This window comes from Nannospalax galili, unplaced genomic scaffold, assembly GCF_000622305.1.
Source record: "Nannospalax galili isolate Female #2095 unplaced genomic scaffold, S.galili_v1.0 scaffold308, whole genome shotgun sequence".
NCBI lineage: Eukaryota > Metazoa > Chordata > Mammalia > Rodentia > Spalacidae > Nannospalax > Nannospalax galili.
The window spans coordinates 2,543,788-2,556,463 of NW_008359214.1; the positions used below are offsets into that span (position 1 = coordinate 2,543,788).

Genomic DNA, 12,676 nt, shown 5'->3' on the forward strand with positions numbered 1-12,676 from the left:
ATTTTCTCATAGAAGAAGTCAGTAGGATTATCAGAGGGTAAACTGATGCCTCGGCCAGTGCCTCCAATGTCTCCCTGTTGACTTTATGGAATCCTGCTCTAAATCCATATGGTCTTGCAGTCTCAGGAGGTGCTAAAGAATATAGACTGTGAAAGGCTGACTTAGGGGGGCTTCCATTATGCAGCTATGGAGAAGTTGTCACCTATGCTGGGGTGAGTCTTTTGGTGGTGAGGCTATTTGAGGGTTACCCATATGCCTCTCATCAATTTTCTTAAGTAATTTCAACAGACCCATTGGTTCTTCAAGTTGAACACTGGTGGGATCATACTTTGGTCTGTTATTGGGGTGATTAGTTATTTTCATCTCTGCAGAAAAACTCCATGCAATTGAAACAAATACTCTTAAAATGGGTAATTAGAATCCATATATTTTTACTTTCATTTTGAATTCTAAAGTTTCTTTTTAATTACTTAAGGCTGCACTTTGTGATAATTTATAGAAAAATAATTAAGATTTTTAATAAATAATTGCTATTATTTGTCTTAAAACATCAAATATTAAAGACTAGTTTAGATTTATTTTTCCAGGGGAGAGCGAGAATGCAGTCCCCCACTACCACAAATTATGCAGTCGAGTTTCCCACATGGGAAAATCGCAGGTTCAGCACATCCAGAGTGCAATGCATAAGCCTCTCCCTGGGAAAACCACCTTCGTGATCATGGTATCTCTCCTGCCAGGTAAGTATAAGACTGGTTTATATTTAATATGAACAACTCTTAGAATCTAATAGCATTAATAGTAATGATCAAATAATATTTTGGAATGATGTTTTAGGAAATTGGGTTCTCAAAACATTGTGGATAGAGAAGAAACATATCTTTTAAGGCTCTTTCAACATTAGTATTATTGATTTCCATGTTAACATTAGCCTTTCAAGAGTTCTACTTCGAAATTATAAATCAAAGAAAGGTATGCAAATCATCGAGTCTTACTAAACAAAGTGATATGATTTAAAAGATCACAGTAGAAATGTACAAGCAGGAATCTCATAATTAATCATCCAAAACTAAAGTTTATTATTTAAGAGCTAATGGACTATAAGAAGCTGTTTATTTTTCCAACAACATGGAAAGATTTACTTGGTATCACAAATACTGTCAGCATTATATTGGCCATGCATTCTGATTCCTCCTTCTTCCTGAGATCCCTGTAGAAACAAGGATAATAGATTTATACTTAGATTGGATGCACCCAGGGATTGAAATGATGACTTTATGACTATTAAGTTGTTTTCATGCTGCTAAGTATTTTGCATAGCAGTGGGGAAGGGAGGTATAAAGGACTGTTTCAGCATCCTTTACAGCATGTCTATTTTTCCAAGGATTTGTATATACATTAAGGTTAACATGTTTTAGGGTTTTCCTATATTCTATAAAAGTCAAGGCTAGTGTATCGAAACATAAATGTGATTTTTAGAATGCCAGATCATATTTGTGTCAGAAGACAACTTGCATTAGCTAAACATTCCTCCCAAAGAATATCTAAATAAATCCAGACAGTAGAGACTAAATATAGGAAATGTCATTAAGTACTTTACTCAAAACTAGCTCCACTGACTATGAAAAGCAAAAGAGATGCTTTAAGTAGATTTACAAGGTAGAAATGAGGGTTTCTTGCACAAAGGTCATCTTACATATCTTTGTCTATCAGGCTATGGCAATGCAAAAATGCGTAGATTTTGCATTAGGAAGTCCTTAAACTGAAATGTAGGCCCAAGAGATGTTGATGAGTAAGAGAATACAGGGCCTGATGCCTACTTTCTTCTCTCAGAAGTCTGAAGTAGGGAGCCTGGCTGAAGAAACCATAAAAGGAATGATGTAAAGAACATCTATTTCTGCATTTTTCCAGGCAAGACACCAAGCTCTGTTTTGTGTGGGGAAAAGAAATGATTGTAAACCCCTTAAGGTAAGCAAGGTCAAGAGGGAGTGGAAGTATAGAGGTAGCAGGAGAGTGCCTCTCCTTTCATAGAAATGGGGGATGGGAGGGTCATACCAGAGTACACCTCTAAAGTCTATAGTGACTCCCACAAACAGCAGTTTATTCATAGAGTATAAGTGTACCTTTTGTGAGAATTTTGGTGTTCTCTCCCTCAATGGTAAGTATATCATTCATTCATCTGTAGCTAAGTAGTTAATCAGAACAAAACTGCACTGGAGAAGAGAGAGCGTGTGAACAGCACAGTGACTGAGGTTGCATCAAAATATCTCCTCAGGAATGATTTTATTCTAACTTCCAACTGAAGAACCCAGAGCTGAAAGGCAAACTGGAGTGGTACTGTTTTTGTTTTATACATGTAGAGAGAGATAAATGCAACTGTCATTGAGCATCCTGGGAAAGTGACTGAAGATTGACACTAGAAAAACAAGAGAACCCCTTTTTGAACTAATTTTTCTATTATTATTCACATTCCAGTCATTTGCTGTTTCAGAATGCAAAATCCATCCAATTCCATCCTAATCACATGCCACCTCGTCCAATACTTTTACCTGCTAAGACAATACATATGGACAGGTGTATGTCTGTTATCATTGTCTGTGGAAATGATAAAAGACAAAATGGAGAAGAGCAGATGGTTAGTAATAATCTGAAGTCTACTAAAATGAACTTTAAAAGTCATTATGAGTACAGAGTTCTAGTATTCCACTGTAAATAAGAACACTGTGTCTTGATTCACTGGACGTAGTTCTGAGTTACAGCTGTTTTCCCAATATTTCTTATAGCCCCTCTCACTCATGGCAGTACAGTGCTTTAGATTATGGTACCCAAAGAGCACATTTCCTAATATTTTTTACATAATAAGGAAAAGAAATATACAAAAAGTTTGCATGTCTTTTGAGGATAAAATCTGGGTCTAAATCTCTCTACTATATCTCTCAAGATATTAAGATCTTCTAATAGATATAATACATATCAATGAACATGAATTAATGTAATTGTCAATGAATTACATCATATTTTCAATGTAATCATTCTCAATTAAGTAAATTTAGTTAGAAACTTGGAGTGAATCTTAAAAACTTCTCAGTTGCAGAACCATCAATACTTGTAAGTCTGGGGCTTTACATTTATGACCATTATTGTATTAGTCACTTTTCTGATGCTGTGATAAAATGCCCTGAGAAAAAGTAAGTTAGGAAAGAAAAGGCTTATTTTGGTTTACAGTTGAAACAGGGATAACAGTCCATCAGAGCAGAGAAAGTGTCAGGCCAGCCTAGTAGATAGGCAGCTGGCCAATCACATTTCATCTATACACAAGAATCAGAGAGAGACCAAGAAGCCAGGCCAAGGTTATAACACCCCAAGGCTCATCCCCAGTGATCCACTTCATTTAGGAAGGTTGCACTTCCTAAAGGTTCCCCCACCTTCCACAACAGCACCTCTAGCTAGGAACCATGTGTGAAATGAATAAGCCTGTAGGGAAAGTTTCATATTGAAACTGCAACAATCATAATTAAGCCAAAAGGACATGACATGACATATCTTTCTAGAAATGTCTTCGTAAAGTCACATCTGAAATAATTTCCATCTCTAAATATGACTACCAAATGACCTGAATCATTTTTCAGCTTATTTTTAATGATTTTTTTTTTTTACCTTTAGTACTGTGACTAGAACCTCAGACCCACAGGCATGCCACATAAATGTTCTACAACTGAGTCCTGGAAATGTCTTTATTGAGATAAAAACTGTGGTTATTAGTTAACCTGAGAGGAATATCTCCTGCTGTACTTAAAAAAAAAAACATTTTAATATATAAAGGGAAAAACTGAAGCCAGGGGATAGATAAGGCAATGGCAAATGTCGACTTTGAAAGTGAGCATTATATGTGCACAGTATTCATCAGTGCAAAACTATGAGCTTAAGAAAGAAAACGGTCATGCTGTCAAGCTGCATTCTAAATAATGATGCTTGTACCCAGAGATTTGTGCTGTTTGTAACTTTGGTTGTAGAAGTTACTTTTGCAGTGGGTAGTAGTTAGTGCAGATGGTCATAACTGATTGAATGCCTGATATAAATAAAATGGATTGCTCAGCTGTGGATGGATCATCTGTATCAGCATCCCACCATCTAAGTCTAAGGGAACTGAGGAAGAGGAGGTGAGAAGAAGGTAAGAGCAGGCAGATAGGAGGAGAGCAGTGCAATTCTGACTGCTGTACATGACATGGCTATCACAGACAACTCACAGTGGGCATGGTTAGCGGCACAAGATCAAGCCATTCCAAGTTCCAGCATGGAAGGAGGTGATGGCCACCAGGCTCCACCACTACTGGAGGAGCAACTGCCAGAGGATGACTGGTGCAGGAGAGACAGTCACTCCCCTGTGCAGATCCCTCTGATCCTTGGTGTCTCTCTCCAGTGAATGGCCAAACTCCCTTGTGCACATGAACAGCACTAATCAGATTCAAGCAGTATGGAAAATGAAAAATAAAGCGTGGAACTGAAGCAGGATTGGAGGCACTATGAGGAGCTGAAGGAGGTGATAGTGAATGGATATGATCAATATACAATGACTAAATGTATGGAAAGTCCATACAAAAAAATGTTTAAAAAGAAAGAAAACCAAAACAGAACATTTCAGGAGACAAACACATCACCATTTCAGTGTCTCTTACCACTAGAATTATTTAAAAGGAGGAAAATAGTAATTAAGATTTCACTGCTGACTAGCAATATTTACTGAAATCGAATTGGATGAGTTTTAAAGCACCCCAGTTTCATTTCCTTGTTAAGATATTCAGGCAGAAATCCAGGATGAACAGATTTCATCAAACTGGTGCCCACTCCTCCTCCGGTCCCCAACACAGAAGAAACATATTTGGTACTCTGTGACCTCAAGAGATTATAAATCTATAAAAATGTGCTTTCCCTCCCACAAACTCCCAGCCTGTGACAATAATTATGGTGGTTGCTGTAGAGTCGTATTTCTGTTAAAAATGGCAATGATAATGATGGAATTAAATCCTCTTTCCTTATGTATAAATGCAACGCTTATTTCCATGCTGTTTGGAAAGGATCCATTCTTTTCCGGCAGTCGTGGCTATGCATCATTCTTAAATGTACTGTAAATCTCCTAATAATTAATAACTGCTAAGCCTCAGTTCCTTAAAAAATGAATTTATATGAATTATGAATCACCTGTAACCAAATTCATTTTACCCTCTCCTCAGCTGTAAAGCCCAAAGGGAAGAGGATGCTTTTCAAATATGTAAATACTAATAAAAAAATCTATCCTTCAGTATATTTTGAGTTTTGTTATTTGGATCTAATTTTCGAGTGAATTAATTTCTCAGACCTGATAATGGTCACTATTATCAAGGTGAAAATATTTCATTAGTCTTGGCTTCCCTGGCACAGTTTTGTGTTATAAATGTACAGTTTGGATTGCTGGGTTAAAATTTAAAATTTTAGGAAAAAATCAAAATAAATTGATATAACATGATATAGGTCATTAAGTTTATTTAGTACATTCATGTATTTTGTACATGTTTCTCTCTTTATATACTTAATAGCTGTATATGCATATACCCATTATATTTGTGCACATTTATATGTGCAAATGGAGTTGTGCCACACATTATACTCAATTTCTTTGATTTTTAAAACATATCTATGACATTATTGCATATCAAAATGTACATAATACTTTATTATTCAAGACTTAGAGTAGGTCATTGCATTGAGCAGATCATTTATTTAATCAAAATGCTAATTAATTCTCTACTTTTATTTTTAGTCCCTTGTAAGGGAACTAGTTAGTATATCAAAATAAATTGTACATTTTTAGTATTTTCTCATTTAAGTTCTGTTGTATTCTTTGGATATCTTTCTTCTTCATTTTCATGCCCTTCCATTCCTGGTGTGTGATTTCCATTTCCTCAGGAAGAATGAGGAAAGACTTGTAGCTTTCCCTGATTGGTCAGCCAGCACGAGAAATAGTCCTTGCTGTCACCTGCCTTCAAAATTGAGAAAGAGGTTCTGGCATTGTGATTGGGGTTTCAAAATGGAGAAAACTAAGAATGCGAAGCTGAGGTTAAACTTTAATGCTGTAGAGATTCCCTGATAAAAGGCACAAGACTGCTCTGGGAGTCACTGTAAAATGAAGAAACCAAAGCTTGCATTCCTGTTTGGCTCAATTTTATAATGGAGGACATTCTCTGTAAGTAATAGCAGTCAGTACAACTCTTAATCATTAAGCCTTTTAAGTGCTGATGGAAAGCACACAAGTATTATGCAAAGACACATGTGACATGTGTGACTTACAAGCTTGAGATTCACTTGTTAGTGCCCATTAATTTTTTTCTTTATCTGTACAATGAGGAAACAAACACTACCATTTGTAAATGATATCCTCAAGGTTTTCTAGATAATTTGTGTAAAAAATATAGTAATAGAAATAGGAATTCCTATTACACAAAGCGAAATATTTGTCATAAAAATAATGTAAAAAATAGAAAGCATGATTTATCTGTCTTCCATACTTGACTTACAAACTTGATAAATACTCTATAGTATATGGGTTAATTAAATTTGGAAAGTGGGTTTCACTGATGGATTGAATGAGAATGTCTTCTATAGGCTGAAATAATTGGACACTTGTCTCTAGTTGAGGGCACTGTTTGCCAAGGTGCTGCCTTGCTGGAGGAAGCTAGTCACTGGGGACAGTTTGGGAGTTCATAGCCTTGTCCCACTTCCAGTTTGTCTGTCACTCCTTCCTCTGAGTGCTTGAGTGGCCTGCTTCAGTCACCTCACACTCTGCTTCCCCTAGAACCACAGCCAAAATAAATTCTTTCTTTCATAATTTACCTGGGTCATGGTGTTTTATCACCATAGCAGAAATGTAACTAAGACAGTCTCATTGTATTTTTTTTTCAACACATAAATGCATGTGTAAGATTCAAAAGGCGGAAGGAAAGGAAGGGTTTGTAGGTAAGGATGCTATTTCAAATGAGGTATTAATATTAGTTTTTTTTTTCTGTTGCTTTGATAAACACCATGATCAAAAGCAACTTGTGGAAGAAATAATTTATTTTAGTTTAGAAGATATAGTTCCTTTTTAAGGGCAGTCAGAGCTGGAACTCCAGTAGGGCAGGAACTTAAGCAAAAACCATGGAGGACTACTGCTTACTGGTTTGCACACTAAGTGTGATGCTCAGCCAGCTTTCTTCAGTTTCACATGCCCAGAGATGGCTCCATCCACAGTGGGCTGTGGGCTTCCACATCAATCAGTAGTTGAAAAAATGCCCTATAGACATGCCCACAGGCCAATCTGGTGGAAGAAATTCTTAAAATTGAGGTTCCCTTTCACAGGTGTCTCAAGTTGACAGCTAAGTTTAGCTATCAGAGGATTATAGAATACTTAACACATATTCTAGCTTTTCAAATACAGAAATGATAAAGTATGTGAAAAATATTTCCATTTTTTAATCTTAATTATTCCCATATCTTGAATATAATTGCAATGAATTTACTTCTACGTTAGTAAGTGACTAGGTCAGTGTGGAAGCCTATTAAGATGGGCCCGTTACTTATTCTTTAATTAAAATCTCAAAATTGTTTTTCCTACCTTCTTGTGACACAGGATGTGCCACATAGAAGTAAGCATTGGAACTGGTTAGATGACTCCGCAGGTAATAGCACTTGCTGCACAAACCTAATGAACTGAGTTCGAAAATGGTTCCCAGGGTGGAAGGACATAATGGACCCCTGAAAGTTGTCCTCTGACCAACAATGGGCACAATAATAATAAACTGACATATATATATATATGAAAGCATTGATGTTTGCTAGTCATGCAAGGTGCTTATCGCTAAGTGATATAGCAGTAATTTTCAGAGTTTTAACTATGCTGTATTATAAATACATTTTTGAAAATTGCTGATGCTATATGAGGACGAGAAAACAATTGCACTAAAATGTCTTATTACATGTAATAAGGGGTAGTAAGAAATGTTAATAGATTTAGTTAGCATTTTAGATTTCAGTCAGATGTTATAGGAATGCCCACAGGCAGAGCAGGCCACAGGAGTTTGAGGAGAGAACAGTGAGGGACCTGTGGCCTGGGGCACCCTGAGGGCAGTGTGCATTTCCTATCCAGAGTCTGGAAGTGGCCCAGGGCCACATTGCAGAAATGCAACACTCCCTCGAGAATGAACACAACTTTGCTTGGGGAGGTTATCTTCCTTAAAGCAAGGCACACAGTTCCAGAAGAGGAAAATTTAGCTCAGTTTGGTCAGAGAAAAACTTTTCAGTGATAAATGGAGTAAGAACGCACATCTTTTAAGCAACTACTTCTAAAACAAGGTCAGAAAGAAGGATCGAGCTACATCAAACAAGTAAGAAATACCTACGAAGGAACTTCCTGAAATAGTGAATATGACTGAAGCTAAAACTCCGAAACTTAGCTTAAGGTTCTCATACAAAAGAGATGAAATACAGAGGGAGCACAAGTGCTGCTGATAGGTAGGGTTGCTGGAGTGGTGGAGGAGAATGCCAGCAAACTCTGGCAAGAAATCTGGGTATTACTGTGTGCCCCAAGGCATTCATTACAATAAAATTTATTGACCTAAATCCATCTTGTTCATTTCAAATACACTAGGAGTCAACTCCATAATCTTCAGTGAGGATATTAGTAAGATTTTTGAAGATATTAAAGATAATAGAAGGGCAGAGGAGATGGCTCAGTGGTTAAGAACACTGATTATTCTTGAAGACCTGGGTTGAGGTCTCAGCACTCACATGGAGGCTAACAAGCATCCTTAATGCCAGTTCAGGGAATATGATGCCCTCTTCTGGCCTCTTTGGACATTGTATGACACTGGTGCACTTACATATATGCAGGCAATACACTTACATACATAAAATAAAATCTAAATAATTTTTTAAAATGATATAAGAACAACAGTGATATTTATAAACAGTATAGTTTCTGATGCATTTTTAGACTGTTTGGTCTGTTATTGAAAAGAAATATAGTTTTGTGGTCTATAAGCAACAGAAACTTAATTTTCATGGCACAGAAGCTGGGAAATTCAAGATTAAGGAGTTGAAAGATTTAATGTCTGGTGTGGACCCATTTTCTGGCTTATATATGCTGCTTTTTAACCTTTTTGTCACACGGTACAAGGAACAAGAGTGTTTCCTGGTGTGTTTTTTAAATATAAAGACATTAATCCCATTAACTAGGTTCACCTTCATGACTTAATTATTTTCCAAAACTCTTAAAATATAGGTGCCATGGATGGTTGGATTTTAGCATGAATTTCAGGAGAGCACATGTAAATACATTTTTAAAATATTTTATTTATTATTATTATTTTATACATACAAGTGTGTTGTATGCATGTATGTAATTGCACACATTTTTAAAAATGTATGTAGACACATTTTTAGATATGAAAGTGACTGAAATCATTACTTTGTGACTTTCTAAAAGGAGAATTTGGGAAATATATCATTTAAAGTAAGGCAATCATGAAAATGATTAGTTAATTTTCAGAATTTTGGTCCAGCTCTGAATTTAGTTCATAATATCTATAAAGTTTTCCACTTTATGTGCTTTTAATTTACTCTAACTGTGACAACTAAACATTGTAGATAATGACAATGTATTTACTGTTGTGCTTCACTGAAATTCATATATTCAAACCTTATCTCCAGTGTGAGGATATTGGGGGGTAGGGAGTCTATGAGGTAGCACTATCATGAAGGCAGAGTCAGAGAGTGAGAATCCTACCATTATTAAAATAACATAAATGAACTCCCTTACCACTTCTACTATATGAGGACACAGCAGGAAGACAGATACCTATGAACTGGAAAGTGAATCTTCACCAGCCTCTTTCTTCCTCCTTAACTAATGAGCTTCTAGAGCTGTGAAAACTTGAGTGTTCTTTTTTTTTTTTTTAAATATTTTATTATTTTTATTTTATGTGTATTAGTGTTTTGCCTGCATGTATGTAAGTGCACCATGTGTGGGCAATGCCCGCAGAAGACACAAGAGGGTGTCTGATCTCCTGGAACTGGGGTTACAGACCATGTGGGTGCTGAGAATCAAGCCTGGCCCTCTTGAACTGGAACAACAGCAATCCTTCTTAACCACTGAAAATCTCTTCCACCCCATAGAGCTGTGAGAAGCTGTTCATTCTTTGTAAATCCACAAAATCTGTGGTGTTCTGCTTCAGTAGTCCAGAAGGGTAAAGCAAATGAATGAAAAAGTAAAAACATCAAACTAGGCTTTAGTCCTTGAAATCCTTTTGAATTGAATTAGAGAGGGGTGGAGGGATGTGAAGAATGGAGGATGCATAAGTAGAAGCAGGTCAGAGGCAGAAAAGCCCTAAGGTTTTCCAGCCAAGACAACTCTCAGTGGAGAAAAGAATGGATACTGCAAATGTAGATACTTGGCCCAGGAGTTCACTGCTACAAAGTGCTAGCTCTAAGACACATTCCTATATAACAGTGGCTTTCTTACTCTAATAGATGAAATTATGCTTTTCAAAGAGACACACTGAATTTCTAATTTCAGTATTCCAAGTGTTAAGGTTCAGATAGCCTCGCCCCCTCACCAACAGGGCCTCACAAGCCCCTGAGAAAAGGGAACTGAGTTGATAAGCACCTGGTCTTTGAAGTCAAGAGAAGCAGACTTTTCTCCACTATTTTGCCAACACAGCAGGCTTCCCCTTTGATCTCTAAAGAAGACAGTTTTTAGCAGGTTGCCTGCCCCAACTTTAGAAAATAATACGTCTTCCTGCCTTCTGCAGGAAACAGAAACCTCCCGCTTTAAAAAGACCCCGGCTCATGACCTGGGCAGCATTTTCCCTGCTGAAAGGGAATCTGTCCCATGTGTTCCTTTGCTAATAAACTCTATTCCAATGGAGTTTTATGTGTCCTGGTGCTTTCTCCTGATCAACCCTATTCTTCGTACGGCAACCTTTTATCTATCACCAAGATGCACCTTTATTTGGAAATAGAGAATTCATTGATACAATTAAGTCATAAAGGGTAGGGAGGAATCTAATCCATCATGGCTCTTTTCCTTTTAAGAACATGAGACAGAGACACAGGAATGGGAGGTGGCAGTGAAGGCAGGGGCTGAAGTGCTTTAGGTCACATCAAGGAACAGCAGAACTTGTCAGGAAACTTCCAGAAGCTAGGGAGAGAGGGAGGAAGCTTCCTCTACAGGCTAGGAGGAGCAGCGTCTTCTAAGCCCTCGATTTTGAACTGATACCTTTAGAACAATAAATTTAGACAATCAGTTCCTCATGTTTTACCCACTATAGCTTATTCCACTTTGCTATAACATCCCTGAGCCACTAACAGACTAAATGCTAAACATGCTACTCATAAAGAATAATGCAGTTTCCAAATAACAATGCTTAAGCATAAAATCTGCATATTCCAAAATAATTAACCTGTAAGTGAATAAAAATTAATACTATAACTTTTGATATCCTTTGATTGATGAATGAAATTAATGTGTGGCATTGCTACAGTTCAAATATACCCCCCCAAAAGTTTGTGTGTTAGAAATGCTGCAGTTCAGATATAGATAGTATTTGGATGTTCGGGCTTTGGAAGCCAACTAAAATTAGAGTTTGTTAAATGGAGACCATGATGAGATTTTATAAGAAAAGAGAGACTAGAGCTGATATTTTCCCTTTCTCACAGGAAGATTCTGTCCTTCAGGACTGAATACAGCCAGGAGGCCCTCATTCAATGCAGATACTTTAATGTTGTATTCCTCAGCCTCCACAACTGTGAGAAAGAAATTCCTGTTTAGTAATTACTCAGTGTGTGACAGTTTGTCAAAGCAGCAAAACATTGAAACAGACAGTAAGCAAAGTTCAACTGCTAATTTCAAGATACATAGAAACTGAAAATATTAAAATTTGTCTTTACTAAATTTAGTATTTTTTTCTACATCAACAGTGTTGATTGTTCTGTTAACTGGACTTCTTATCTAGCCTCAGCCATATGAGTAGTTGGTTGTGATAAATGTGAGAGAGGATCAGGATTACATGTGTGGCTGGACATTGACTTCTGTAACAGATCACTGTCCCATTCACATTGGACTAAGTTTACATTTGTGTAGGTATTATGATACTTTTGTAGACTCAGTTCATTGAGGAAAGGATATCTCTGTCTAATATATAAGAAGATAGAAATTACTGCTCATCAGATCAGCAATAATATTTTCCTTAGCTTTTCAATTAGACCTTAAGCAGCAGAGGAGAGAAAACCTAGGGTGAAGTACCTGAGGGGATTATGGAAAGGAACTCACATGAAGTTCACTTCAGCATATGAGATTGCAATGCAAATTCAAGTGAAGGTAGTGGGGTATTATGAGGTCAGTGTTTATTTGAGTGAAAACTAGAAACTTGAATGTTTTGGGTCTGGAAGTAGTATTTCTAAATCAGGGGTATGATGACATCGCTTAGACGGATTGGAAGATTGCCACCAATATTGATCGAGAGAAAAAAACCAAAGGATGGTATCTTTAATTGGTAGAAGAATGATGGGAAAACAAACGCAAAAAGAAAGTGTGCTGGATAGCTTTAGTGTCAACTTGACACACCTGGGTTGAGGGAGCCTCAATTGGGGAATCACCTCCATAGGCTGG

At 37.0% G+C, this 12,676-nt stretch overlaps 1 non-coding gene across 1 annotated transcript; it reads right to left on the reverse strand.

The window, feature by feature from the left end:
- Positions 1-584: 584 nt before the first annotated feature.
- LOC115068391 lies at positions 585-745 on the reverse strand. The gene has a single exon (XR_003847748.1). It is a non-coding gene; the product is annotated as a U1 spliceosomal RNA (small nuclear RNA).
- Positions 746-12,676: the final 11,931 nt, after the last annotated feature.